Source organism: Saccopteryx leptura, chromosome X (genome assembly GCF_036850995.1).
Source record: "Saccopteryx leptura isolate mSacLep1 chromosome X, mSacLep1_pri_phased_curated, whole genome shotgun sequence".
In the NCBI taxonomy this organism is placed as follows: domain Eukaryota; kingdom Metazoa; phylum Chordata; class Mammalia; order Chiroptera; family Emballonuridae; genus Saccopteryx; species Saccopteryx leptura.
Window position 1 is genome coordinate 53,895,271 of NC_089516.1, and position 13,969 is coordinate 53,909,239.

The following is a 13,969-nucleotide window of genomic DNA, read 5'->3' on the forward strand; positions in this document are numbered from 1 at the left end:
ATTTAAGAGAAACAGACCACTTCCCCCTATCTTGAAGCAGCTAGTAAGCATCACACATCAGCTATGGTAATCCATACTTCCTTTATCCTCCTATTCGCTTTTACCCTTTTGCTCTCTCTCCCTTCCCCTTGTTTCCTCTGCTCCTCCCCTTCTCTTTTGCTTCCCTCGATTTCTCTGCTGGATACCTAAAAGAAAAAAAAACACATTACTTTAGTCTTTCCTAAAACAAGCACAGATCCAAAGCTTTGCAGCTTTGTAGTCGGAGCCTCAGCATAGCCAGGAGCCCCAGCATAGCCGCGTGCTCAGCATCAGTCTGTGGTGAATCCTAAACCAGCAACGGGGGAGGGGAGGTTAGAAGAAAGGAGAAAGCAAGGAAGGGAGAGAGAGAAAAGAGGAGGAGGGAAAGAGGGAGGGATAGGGGGTAGAGAGAGAGAGAGAGAGAGAGAGAGAGAGAGAGAGAGAGAGAAGAAAGAGAAGGGGGAGGAGAGAGAGGAAGAGAGAGGGAGGGAGGGTGAAGGAGAGCGTGAGCGCGCACAAGCCAGCAAGCAAACCAGAGAGACAGAGACAGAGGAGAGAGGGACCAGGATAGAGACTCAGAGAAAGAGAAGAGGAAGCCGAGCTCTGTGAGGGCTCAATCTCCAACTTGTTTCAGTTCATTCATCCTTTCCTTCTGTCCATTTCGGGGAAGTGACTGTGGTGCTTGGTAAGAAACCTAGATGTTCCTCCTTCTCCCTCCCCCAATCTCAGGTCTCCTTTAGTGATAGTATCTTTCCCGTACTGAGAGTCTCCTTGGCTTGGCCGGGATGGCGAGACATGCTTTGCAGCTGTGATGCTATCCTGGGTTCCTCAGAGGGGCTGGTGAAAGCACAGAGTCGCATCTGGGCAGGGAGGCACTGGGGTAAAACCTGATTTGGGAGGGGGGAGGGGTTGTGATGTGGTGTATGTGATGTGTGATTTGCTTCATTGTCAGTGAATTGTTTTGTTCCTCTTTGGAAGCAGGTCAGCACTGACCTTGCAAATTGCTTGTGGGGGCCCAGCAGCTGCTGCAGAAAACCACCGAGTGGCCCCTAATCAGAGCAGACAGCACTGTCATGACCCCCCAGACAGCCCTAGGCGCAGGGATGGGGTAATGGCTGAAGCTTCATTTCTCCTTTAACTCTTTCTCTGCAGCTGCTTCTTGTTGCTGGAAATGAGAAAGGAGAATACCATGCAGTCCCTTTCCCCGCCTCCCTATTGCCTTCCTCAGATGCAATTAAGTAGAAAGTTGTAAATAACTGCTGTCTTTAAAAGCAGATTGAGACCTACCCCCTTCCTTGAGGAGGCTCATTGTGGGTTTGGGCCTGAGTTTCTTCACAAACTTGGAAGGCTTCTCTTGCTTCCTGGTGGGAAAAACTCCATTGCCTGTCCACTCTCCATCCCAGGTAATTGAGCTGACGGGCAAGACCGGAGACAGGCTTATCCCATCCCACTGGCAGGCATGGCATTTGGTCCAGCTATATCCTTGGGAGGGAAAAAAGCACCTGATGGTTTTCTGGAACTGTTTCCAGTATGCTGTTCCTCTGACTGTGGCTGAGGTTGGCATAGGCAAAAAGACTGGAGGAGAGATTGCTGTTGGTTTAGAGAGACAGGATGAGGAGCTAGGATTTCTCTTGTGAATGATATGGTTTATTGAGGGTCAGCAGGTTCTGAATGTTTGAAGCCATCAAGGACTGGCTGAAGCTCTTGTAGTATAGCCTCTCTGAACTGGTAGGGGAAGGGATCTGGTTGCTTGATGGGGGCTTTTTGCATTATTAACACTGACATGTCCATGATAGTAATTATAACATTAACTTTACTAATTGCTAATATTACTGACTGCTTAGAAAGTTTTGGAAGTTGGGCTGAGTGTATTATTCTTATATCAACCCTATGAAGCAGATACTATTACTATCTTTGATTTATTGAAGAGAAAACTGAAGCACAGAAAGGTTAAGTAACTTGTCTAAGGTTACAGAGTAATTAAGTGTCCCAATTAGGAATTAAAACACAAACAACCTGTTTCTAGGATGCATAGTCTAGAACAGGGGTAGTCAACCTTTTTATACCTACTGCCCACTTTTGTATCTGTTAGTAGTAAAATTTTCTAACCTCCCACAGTAATGGTGATTTATAAAGTAGAAAAGTAACTTTACTTTATAAAATTTATAAAGCAGAGTTACAGCAAGTTAAAGCATATAATAATAATTACTTACCAAGTACTTTATGTCGGATTTTTGCTAATTTTGGCAGAATAACTCTTTATAAAACAACTTACTATAGTTAAATCTTTTTATTTATACTTTGGTGGCTCCACTACCACCCACCATGAAAACTGGAATGCCCACTAGTGGGCGGTAGGGACCAGGTTGACTACCACTGGTCTAGACCATTAAACACTACTGCATCCTTGGGAAGAAATTTTGCACCTTTCTCTGTTTAGAAATGGTGCTGCTTGAATAGACTTTTTTTTGGGGGGGGGGCAAAACTAGTAGCTCGACCATTGTGTAACATAGGAGGAACTTAGATTGGGGCATAGTGACTAACCATTGTCGAGTCAAGCTTCACCTGGCTTTCCTGTAGGGGATTTGCAAAAGGATTTCCTTAACCAGTTTGCTTTCCTTTGAAAAGGATGCCTGGGAAACCTTCACGTTGCCAGTGTCATAGCCTCATCCATCTCACATTGAGCAAGAAACTATTCCTTTTGGGACCAAATCTTGCTCTTTATTTCCTGAGATTTAGGGTCACTCTGTCCTGACTATTTCAGAATACTAAAACTTTGGAACTTGAGTGATCCCTAAAAATCATTAAGCTCTATTTCTCTACCCATTTCTTTAATTTGCTCTAAGCATTCAATTCATTGGCTGATTTCTATTTGAACTCCCTTGCAGTGATAGAGAGCTCATTAGATGGCTTTTCTTGTCTTTGAACAACTCTGATTATCAGAAAAGAATCTCCACTATAAGTCAAGCTCTGTCTCACCGTACATTTATTCACTGAAACAAATTTGCTTCTTCTTAATAATAACTCTTCAGATAGTTGAAGACAGCAATCATACCTTTCCCCTCAATCGTCAGATCTGAGAGGAGCACAGGTAAAGGGTTATCATTTGCCTAATTTTGGGGACTAGGCTTTTATCAATATGCTCTAGTATCCCATTGTCTGATTATCAGCCACAAACTGGTCATACTGATCTTTCTAAAGCAGCATTGATAGTGTATATTCTCTTCCTTGGAAAATCTTGCTATTTGTTATCAAATGGACTGATGGAAACAAAGAAGCTCTCTTTTTTTCCCTAAAGACAAAGAATCAGTTGGTGCTAGTATTTCTGAAGGCCCGGAAGATCTTTTTAACAGTCAGACAGTAGTCATGTGGGAAGATTTCAGAAGCAGGGGTTAAGGAAATTATCATAAAGGAAACAGTTGAAATAGTGGTGATTCAATGTTCACACGATATATGGAAGGAAGAAGAAAAAATTGCTTTTGAGATACTTTCTGATAAAACAATGACATCATTGAGGGATGGTAAGAGTGAGATTGGGTGAATAAGAATAAGCATGCAGTATGCTAAAGTGGAAAACTGACTTGGGGTTAGGAAACTTGAGTGCTCTTCCTAGCTCTGCTAGTTTGCCAGTTGCCTTGGATACATGGCTCTCTCTCGATGGATCTCAGTTTTTTCATTTATAAAATGATGAGGTAGACATTATCACCTCTGCAGTTTTCTGTCTGAGTTAAATTATGAAATTTTAAAGTTCTAATGGGCTTCCGAAATCATTTAAACCAGTGCTTCTCAAACTTTAATGTGCAAAAGAATCCCCTGGGGATCTTGTTAACATGCTAATTATGATTGAAAGAATCTGGGGTGGCACCTGAGATTTTGCACTATAGCAAACTTCCAGGTAATCCTGAACCTGCTGTTCCAGTGCTTTACAAACTATCTTGGTGAGGGACCGGTTTTATTTTTTTCTTTCAAATATTTCAACCAATCACATACTGTCTTTAGTAAAATACATTAAATACAAATTAAAAATTTGAAAAAGACATACAAAATATAAGTTTATAGTTTTATTATTAGCTTCAACAGACACATTTTTGTCAAATTGCTATAATGTTTCTGCCTGGTAATAAGCATTCACAGACAGGTACTGCTCTGTGGACCACACTTTGAGCTGCACTGGTCTAAGCTATTTGCCTATCTAATAATTTAAGACGCCCAGATTAGGGTCAGTTACAATTTCTAAATCTGCCAGATGATCTTTCACCCTAAAGTTAAATTCTTTGATAGAGAACTTAATATCCTTACACAACAGGTTTTGTGAATATCATAACATTGTTTTTAAAACTTATATAAATGCCACTCTTAGATTAAATATTTTAATCAAGTAAGAAGCTATATCAGCCCAGTTTATTGTACCATCAGCCAAAAGCCTAGTATATGGCATAGAGTAAGTACTTAATAAATGTTTGTTAAGTGAATGAATGAACCACTGGTGTTAGTTATGCCTTTGGGGTCATACTGTCATTAAAGAAAGGTAATTTTTGTTTTCTTCCAGCCTTTGAAAGGCAATATTTATCCAATATTTTATAAATTTCTATGGTAAATAGAAGGCCAGCTTACCTGCTCCAGAGAGCTACCTGGCATCCCAATTTTACTTTGAAGGAATTATAGGGAGCTAGATAAAGATTCTGTGCACTCTAAGTCCCAAACCTTTACATTTAACTCAGTCATTCATCAATTCAATCAGTAAACAGCTATTTATTCAGTGATGTGTTTAGGCACCAAGCAGATAATACAAAGGTGAGCAAGACAGACACTATTCTTGCTTACTTGAAGTGTTTAGTCCGATGGGGAAAAAACAATCAGATTATCACACAATTATGTTATTTCAGCAGCAATCAATAAGTTGAAGAAGAATATGGGCATGGGGGCTATAAAGGCATATAATAGGAAACTGATCTTAGCTTCGGTTTAAGAAATGCTTCTTTGAAGAAGTGATATTAAGGCTCAGTAGAAACATGAAGGTGGGGTGGAAGTTATGGATGGAGTAGAATAGTTTTCTAGATGAGATGAAGAGCATGCAGGAGCACCCTGAGATGAGAGGAGCATAGTGAATTTGAGAAATTGAACAAAAGCTGGAATGGCTGGAATGGCTGGAATGGGAAGGATTGTGGTCTTTATTCCAGAAATACTGGAATAATTGACTGGAATAAAAAACTGATTAAGGCTTTTAATAAGGGCTACTGATATGGCCTAAACTGAATCCATTCAGTTGATATTTTTGAGTGCATACTATGAACAAAGGCAATGTGGGAGATATTGACTGACTTAAGAATAGCCTCTGTAAGAGAGACAAAAAATATACAAACAACTATAATACTTGAAGAAAGAACCACACCCATAAAAGAGAGGCAAAGTGCTTGTAGCCAAGGAGATCAAAGACAGTTTCTGAAAGTCATGTTTGAACTGGGCTTGGAAGATTAGACAAATTTTGAATATGCAGAGTTTGGGGGGATGGGAAAGGTGTTCTAGGCAGAGGCCATAAAAGCAGAGGGCATGCACTGGGAACAGTGAGGAGTTCAGTTGTGTTAAAGTGTGTGGTGACAGTATGTAAAAAATGTTTGGCAAGATAGGTTGAGGGCTTGACTGTAAATAAAATAGAATGCCAGCTTGGCAAAATTAGCATTTTGTTTTATATACTGTAGAGAAGCAACTCCCTCATTTTATGGCTGAGAAAACTGATCCTGAGAGGGGGAATGACTTAATTTGACTGACGTCACATAAGTAGTGCTATTGCTATAGTCCAGCAGGAAGTACTGGGTATATTTGAAAAAAATGTGGAATTGAACCTCTGGAAAGAACTCAACTGGAGAGAGCAATTTGAGTGTCACTGAAAAAGAGGCAGTATTTTAAGTAGAAAGAAGGGATCCAAGGAATGGGAAAGCAAAGATGAGCCTTTGTGAAGGCTACAGGGTAGGAGACGTCAGACATGTGGAAGGAAAATTAGAAGAATACAGTATTATGAAAGAGTCAAGAGAAGAGAGGTCTCATCCATTGGTTGGACAAATATTTTTAAATACATATAATTTACTAAGCACAAAGAATGTAATGGTGAACAAACTAGACATGGTTGTTGCCACCTTGGGGCTCATCGTTTAGATGGGAAGATAGAAGTTGTTCTATAAACTATTGAACTACATAGTTACACACTGTGATTACTGTGTAGAGGAAAATGTACTGCTTTTTGAAAAAAGGTGTGGTCAACATTATTAGACTTTTCAGCAGAATCGAGTACTGATAAATAATACCCCTCCCTACTTATAGTCCTCCCTACTTTGAAGCTTACAGTGCTTACTAATGATTAAGATTGGATGATGCTTATCTATTTTGCAGGTGTTTGGCAGATGATACTGTTGTAAGATAAAGTAAGGTTCCCTTCAGCCTCATGCCCATAGGAGCACAGGCTTACTTAAAAACCAGGTTACATATCATGTTGCTTAACTAACTCTCAGTGAGCCAGCCATCTTCCCAGATGCCCTGACTCTCCCCATTTAACAAGTTAGAGAAAGAGGCATTTGATAAGAAACAATGAAGAATTGAATATTAAAAATTTATTTTAAAATGAGATTTCAGCCTAGTTTAGATTCCAGTTCTGGCTTGGATGCTGACTTAGATTCTTGTGACAAATCACTTGTCTTGTTTGAGCCTCATTTTCTATAATTGTAAAATGAGGAGGGATGAACTAGACCTAGATGATTTATAAAGACTCCCCTAATCCCCAGCTGTAAGGTTCTATAGTTCATGTTCTGTTCATTCTCATGGTCCTATGCAGGTAGTTCAGACTCAGTTACTTATTTAAGCAACACTAAGAATTTTATATGGAATTCTGAAAATTGCTAATTTTGGTGGAATTATTCACAGGGTTTGGAAGTGTCATACAGTGACACTTTCCTTGTTTTCTTCCTGAGACTACTGAAATCATGGCTGTCCTGAAAGCTAATGAAAAAACTGACTGTATTCTAAAATCTTAATAAATCTGGATATTGGGTGATAGTTCCACTCCTGCTGGTTTGAAATAAAGGGGAAATGAAAAGAAAATGGGGTAGTTTTCTGTGAAGTGATTATCTCTTATTCTGAAATGTAGTGATCTAGGCAATCTCTTCCTAGGAGGGAAGATATATAGTAAAAGAAAATATTGGTTGGTAGGTAAAAAAGCATAATTTATACTTAAAACATGATGTGAAAGGTACTGATATTTTTATACAGTGTGTGTCCTTATCATACGCAGAAAGAAGACTGCAAATCTCCAGGTTGTATATTTTAAAGGGTGCATTACACTTTCAAGATGATTATTAAAAGGAATCAACTATTATTAAAAGGAATCAACTGTTTTCTTTTTCTAACAAAAGGGAAGGTAAATGTGATCATAGCATAAAATAACATTTTAAAATAATACAAGAGGATCACAGAAATAGCAGGGTCCTTACTAATTATATAATGGTAGTCTTATCACCCGGTACATATGGTCATCTATTTTCAGTGTAAATAGTTCCAGGAAAAGTTGCTTAGAACTATCTGATAATAGTTGTAATTGTTAGCAAGTTCCTCTTCATACTGACTTGAAATCTATCTTCTGAATCTAACCCATTGGTCTTGCTCCTTGGAGCATAAAGGAGTGCTGAGTAATTTTCATTTCCCTTTCTTGTAATAGTCATTTAAAACTTTAAAGATAGTTTGTTCTTTTTATTTTTTTCTCCAGGCCATATATTCTTGAGCTCATATGATATGTATCTTCTATAGGAGATGCTTTAGTATTCAATACCACTCTTAATATATAATGTCCAAATCTGGGCCTTGTATTCTAGGCATGGCTGACCAGCACTACCATTTAAAAATTGTACATTTATTAATCTATCTTAAATCTGTAACATCTACCTTAAAACTGTTTTTTTTTATAGTTAGAGAAATAAACTAGCCTCTTAATAGATAATTTGGAAAATGATAAGGAGTTATCACAAATAAACTCTAAATACTTAGTCCAAAGATAACTTGCTGAAGTTATCTTTGTTCCAGATGTGTTTCCATAATTAGGATACTGCCTTCTATGTACTATTTTATATCCGGTTTCTCTATTGGTATTATATTGTGAGCATTTCCCCATGTCACTCAGCCTTTAAACAATTTTAAGAGCTGCATAATTTTCTGTTGTACAGTTTATACCATAATTCTTAAACAGACTTCATATTGTTCATTTAAATTATTTTCAATTGTAAGTTATCATGAAGAGCACTGTAATGCATACCTTTATACATATACCTTTGCTTCTTTGATCCTCACCACTTTCATGTCTTTATTTAAATTTCACCCCAGTGAGGTCTTCTGTAATGACTATATATAAAAATGCAAACCCTTCTTGCACGCACACTCACTCTTCTTTCTTGCTTTATTTTTTTCTCCTCGGTCTGTATAATCATCTTTAGGTTAAATATTTTACTTATTTATTGTCTGTATTCTCGTATTAAAATGTAAACCTCATCTAACTTGTGGTGGTTCAGTGATAGAGCATTGAACTGGAATGCTGAAGTTGCTGGTTTGAAACTCTGGACTTGCCCAGTCAAGGCACATACAAGAAGCAGCTACAAGTTGATGCTTTCTGCTCCTCCTCTCCCACCTTTCTCTCTCTCTCTCTCTCAAATCAATAAATAAAATCTTTAAAAATATGTAACCCCTCAAAAATATGTAAACCCCTTGAACACAGGGATTTTTTTTCTATTTTATTCACTGTTGTATCTCTTAGTACCTAGAACAATGTCTGACACAGTGTAGTAGATCTTTACTAAAGATTTATTAAATGAATGAATTTAAGATGAGTTTTTATAAAAGACATTACTGCGCCTAAAGATATTAAAGGCTCTTGATATATGTGAGAAGTTGTCCCACTATATAAGAGTTAATTTCTGTTGTTCGACTTATGCCAGTGCATGCTGGCTATTGTCATTCTTTTAAAAGCTTTGCCAATCTGATGGAGGCAAATAGTATCTTACTTAATATACTTTTATTATAGTAAGCATGAATACTTTCTTGTTTCTTGGTCACTTTTGTTTCCTTCCTATGAACATACTGCATACATTTTTCTATTGAGAAATTACAGATATCTTTTTAAATTGATTTTAATTTATTGTGTTTACATAGATTCAAGTATCCCACTGAATACATCACCCCCCACTCCCATGTTCCCCTCAACATCCCCCTTGCCATATTCATTTATATGGATAATGTTTACATTTAGTAGACATTATTCTTTCTTCTGTGGGATATGTGGAAAATATTTTTACCAAGTTTGTGTTTGTTTTTTAAAGTTTATTTGTTAATTTATTGGGTCGACATGGTTTGCCAAACCATACAGGTTTTAAATGTACAATTCAAGAACCTCCAAAACACTCTCTACACACTGCATTATGCTATCCTCCTCCCCAAACAAAGTCTCTTTCTGCCCACATTCCCCTGCACCTTTGCCCTCTGCCCCCTAGATTAACCTCCTCTTTCCCTCTGACAATAGACACTCTGTTGTCTGTATCTATGTTGTGTATATATAGTTTTTGGCTAATCCTTTCACCTTCTTTGATCAGTCCTATCTTCTCCCTTTCTGCTAACAACTGTCCATCTGTTACCTGTGTCTGTGCCTCTATTTCTATATTTTTCCTCAGTTTATTGTGTACATTAGATTCCACATGCAAGTGAGATCATATGGTATCTGTCTTTCTCTGCCTGGTTTATTTCACTTGGCATAATAATCTCCAGGTCCATCCATGCTGTCACAAAAGGTAAGATTTGCTTCTTTTAATGGCTATATAGTATTCCATTGTGTAAATGTACTACACATTTTTTTATATACTCATCCACTGATAAACACTTGGGCTGTTTCCAGATCCTGGCTATTATAAATAAGGCTACAATGAACATGCGGGTGCATATATTCTTTTGAATTAGTTTCAGGATTCTTAAAATATATTCTTAGAGGTGGGGTCACTGAATCAAAAGGCAGACCTATTTTTAATTTTTTGAGGAAACTCCATACTGTTTTCCATGGTGGCTGCATATATCATGTTCATAGAAAGTATTGACATTAAAATGTTCATACTACCCAAAACAATTTATAGATTCAATGCAATTCCTATTAAAATACCAATGGCATACTTCACACATCTAGACCAAATGTTCCAAAAATAATACAGTGTGTCCGTAAAGTCATGATGCACTTTTGACTAGTCACAGGAAAGCAACAAAAGACGACAGAAATGTGAAATCTGCACCAAATAAAAGGAAAACTCTCCCAGTTTCATACCTATTCAGTGAAGTTCAATTTGGACTAACAGACAGATTTTTTTAAGGCTCCTTAGGAAGCTATCCCATATAGCCTCTACAGACTTGTCACTGACTGATGGCCTACCAGAACAGGGTTTCTCCACCAAACTGCCGGTTTCCTTTAACTGCTTATCCCACCGAGTAATGTTATTCCTATGTGGTGGCACTTCCTTATAAACGCGCCGATGTTCACGTTGCACTTTGGTCACGGATTCGAATTTCGTGAGCCACAGAACACACTGAACTTTCCTCTGTACCGTCCACATCTCGACTGGCATGGCCGTGGGCTGCTCCGCTGTATACAAGGTGTTTCGTCATCATCTGCACATGCACACATGCTGCCACATCATCCTACAGAAACTGGGAGGGTTTTTCTTTTATTTGGTGCGGATTTCACATTTCTATCATCTTCTGTTGCTTTCCTGTGACCGATCAAAAGTGCACCATGACTTTACGGACATAATACTGAAAGTCTTAGCAACAGCAATTAGACAAGAAGAAGAAATGGTATCCAAATTGGGAAGAAAGAAGTAAAACTGTCATTATTTGCTGATGACATGATACTGTACAGGGTGACATTGATCAAAAAAGTACATAGGTTTCAGGTAAATATTTCTAAAGCATTTGAACTGTTGATTATGCTGTATACGCATCACCCAAAGTCAAATCATTTTTCGTCACTTTATATTTCTTTCTCTAGTATTACTACCTCCACTCCGTCCCTTTCCCCCTGAGGACCACTTCATTTTTATCTATGTCCATGAGTCTCAGTTATATATCCCACCTATGTGTGAAATCATACTGTTCTTAGCTTTTTATAATATATTCATTTCACTTAGTATAAGGTTCTCAAAGTTCATTCATTTTCTCATAAATGTCACTATGTAATCATTTCTTATGGCTGAGTAGTATTCCATTGTATAGATGTACCACCCCTTCTTTATCTACTCCTTTATCGAGGGACCTTATGGTTGTTTCCATATCCTGGCCACTGTGAATAATGGTGCAATAAACATGGGGTGCCTGTGTCTTTACAATGTTTTTGAGTTTTGGGGGTAGATAGATACACAGTAGAGGGATTGCTGGGTTATATGGTAGTTCTATTCTTAACTTTTTAAAGATCCACCATACTTTCTTTCATAATGGTTTTACTAGTTTACATTACCACCAGCAGTGAATGAGGGTTCCTTTTTCTCCACAGCCTCTCCAAAACTTATTATTACCTGTCTTGATAACAGCCAATTTAACATGTGTAAGGTGGTTTTGATTTGCATTTCACAAATAGCTAGTGAAGATGAACATCTTTTCATATATCTGTTGGCCATTGTATATCTTTTTTTTTTTTGACAGAGACAGAGAGAGGGGGACAGATAGGGACAGACAGACAGGAAGGGAGAGAGAAGAGAAACATCAATTCTTCATTGCAGCTCCATAGTTATTCAATGATTGCTTTCTCATATGTGCCTTGATTAGGGGGTTACAGCAGAGCAAGTGACCCCTTCCTCAAGCCAGCGACCTTTGGGCTCAAGCCAACGACCAAGGGGTTATGTCTATGATCCCACGCTCAAGCTGATAAGCCCATGCTCGAGCCAGATGAGCCTGTGACCAAGCTGGCAAGCTCGGAGTTTTGAACCTGGGTCCTCCGTGTCCCAGTCCAACACTCTATCTACTGAGCCACTGCCTGGTCAGGCTGTATGTCTTCTTGAGAGAACTGTCTGTTCTTTTCCTCTCTTCATGTTTCAATTGGATTGTTTGCTTGTTTGTTGCTGAGGCTTGTGAGTTCTTTATATATTTCGGATATTAACCTCTTATTGGAACTGTTGTTGGCAAGTATCATCTCTCGTTTAGTTGGCTGTCTTAGTTTTGTTGTTGGTCCCTTTTGCTGTGTAGAAGCTTTTTGGTTTGATATAGTCCTATTCGTTTATTTTTGCCTTTATTTTCCTTGCCTTGAGGGTCATATTCATAAATTGTCCTGTTACCGATTTTAGAGGAAAAGCCATCATTTCTTAAATGTTTAGTATGACATTAGCTGATGGTTTGTCATATGTGGCCTTTATTATGTTGAGGTACTTTCCTGCTATTTTGATTTTATTCATTGTTTTAAACATAAAGGGATGTTTTAGCTTATTAAATGCCTTTTCTGCATCTATTGATAAGATCATATGATTTTTTTTTGTTTTGTTGATGTGGTTTATTACATTGATTGATTTACATATGTTGAACAGTCCTTTTTTTTTTTTTTTTTTTTTTTCATTTTTCTGAAGCTGGAAACAGGGAGAGACAGTCAGACAGACTCCCGCATGCGCCCGACTGGGATCCACCCAGCACACCCACCAGGGGCGACGCTCTGCCCACCAGGGGGCGATGCTCTGCCCATCCTGGGCGTCGCCATGTTGTGACCAGAGCCACTCTAGTGCCTGAGGCAGAGGCCACAGAGCCATCCCCAGCGCCCGGGCCATTTTTGCTCCAATGGAGCCTTGGCTGCGGGAGGGGAAGAGAGAGACAGAGAGGAAAGCGCGGCGGAGGGGTGGAGAAGCAAATGGGCGCTTCTCCTGTGTGCCCTGGCCGGGAATCGAACCCAGGTCCTCCACACGCTAGGCCGACGCTCTACCGCTGAGCCAGCCGGCCAGGGCTGTTGAACCGTCCTTATGCTCGTAAAATTGTTGTCTTTTTTTTCCTTACAATCACTCAATTTGCTAGTATTTTGTTTAGTATTTTTGTGTTATTCATTGGAGGTATTGGTCTATAGTTTGTGTGTGTGTGCGCGTGCACGCGTGTGCGCATGCATTATCCTTGCCAGGTTTTGGTATCAGGGTTATGTTGGCTTCATAAAATGTGTTAGGGAGGTTTGCTTCTTCTATTTTATAAAAGACTTTGACAAGGATAGGTACCAAATCTTATTTGAATGTTTCGTAGAATTTACTAGTGTAGCCATCTGGTCCTGGACTTTTATTTTTAGGGGGGTTTTTGATAGTTGTTTCTATTTTCTCCGTGTTTATGGGCCTATTTAGGTTTCCCACTTTGTGACTCAGTCTAGGAAGATTGTATAGTTTTAGGAATTTGTTCATTTCATCTACGTTGTTGAATTTGGTGACATATTTTTTATATTATTCTACTATGATATTTTGTATATCCATGATGTCTGTAGTAAATTCTCCTCTTTCATTTTGGATTTTGTTTATATGTGTCTTTTCTCTTTTTTCCTTAGTGAGTCTAGCCAGTGATTTCTCAATTTTATTGATCTATTCAAAGAACTAGCTCATTGTTTTATTAACTTTTTCTATAGTTTTTTTTTTATTGTATTTCATTCAGTTCTGCTCTAATTTTTACTATTTTCTTTATTCTGCTGATTTTGGTTTTCATTTGTTCTTTTTCTAGTTCTTTAAGGAGTGATGTTAGGTTGTTTATTTGGGGTATCTCTTGTTTCTATTTTATTATAATATTAATTTATGGTGTTTACATAGATTCAAGTGTCCCTCTAAATAAAAATCTCTGATCCCCAACCCAATGTCCCCCATTACACCCCCTTTGTACCTCTCCCCCTAACTCCCTCCCCCTTCCCTCTAGGATTTGCTGTCCTGTTACCTATATC

General features: G+C 38.4%; 1 protein-coding gene across 2 annotated transcripts in view; it reads left to right on the top strand.

Moving 5' to 3' along the window:
- The first annotated feature begins 557 nt into the window (after nucleotides 1–557).
- GABRA3 (gamma-aminobutyric acid type A receptor subunit alpha3) overlaps nucleotides 558–13,969 on the top strand; it is a 449,120-nt gene continuing 435,708 nt past the window's right edge. For both annotated transcript variants that reach the window (XM_066357176.1, XM_066357178.1), the window contains exon 1: nucleotides 558–703. The gene's annotated coding sequence lies outside the window, so the exon portion shown is untranslated. The remainder of the gene's footprint in view (nucleotides 704–13,969) is intronic.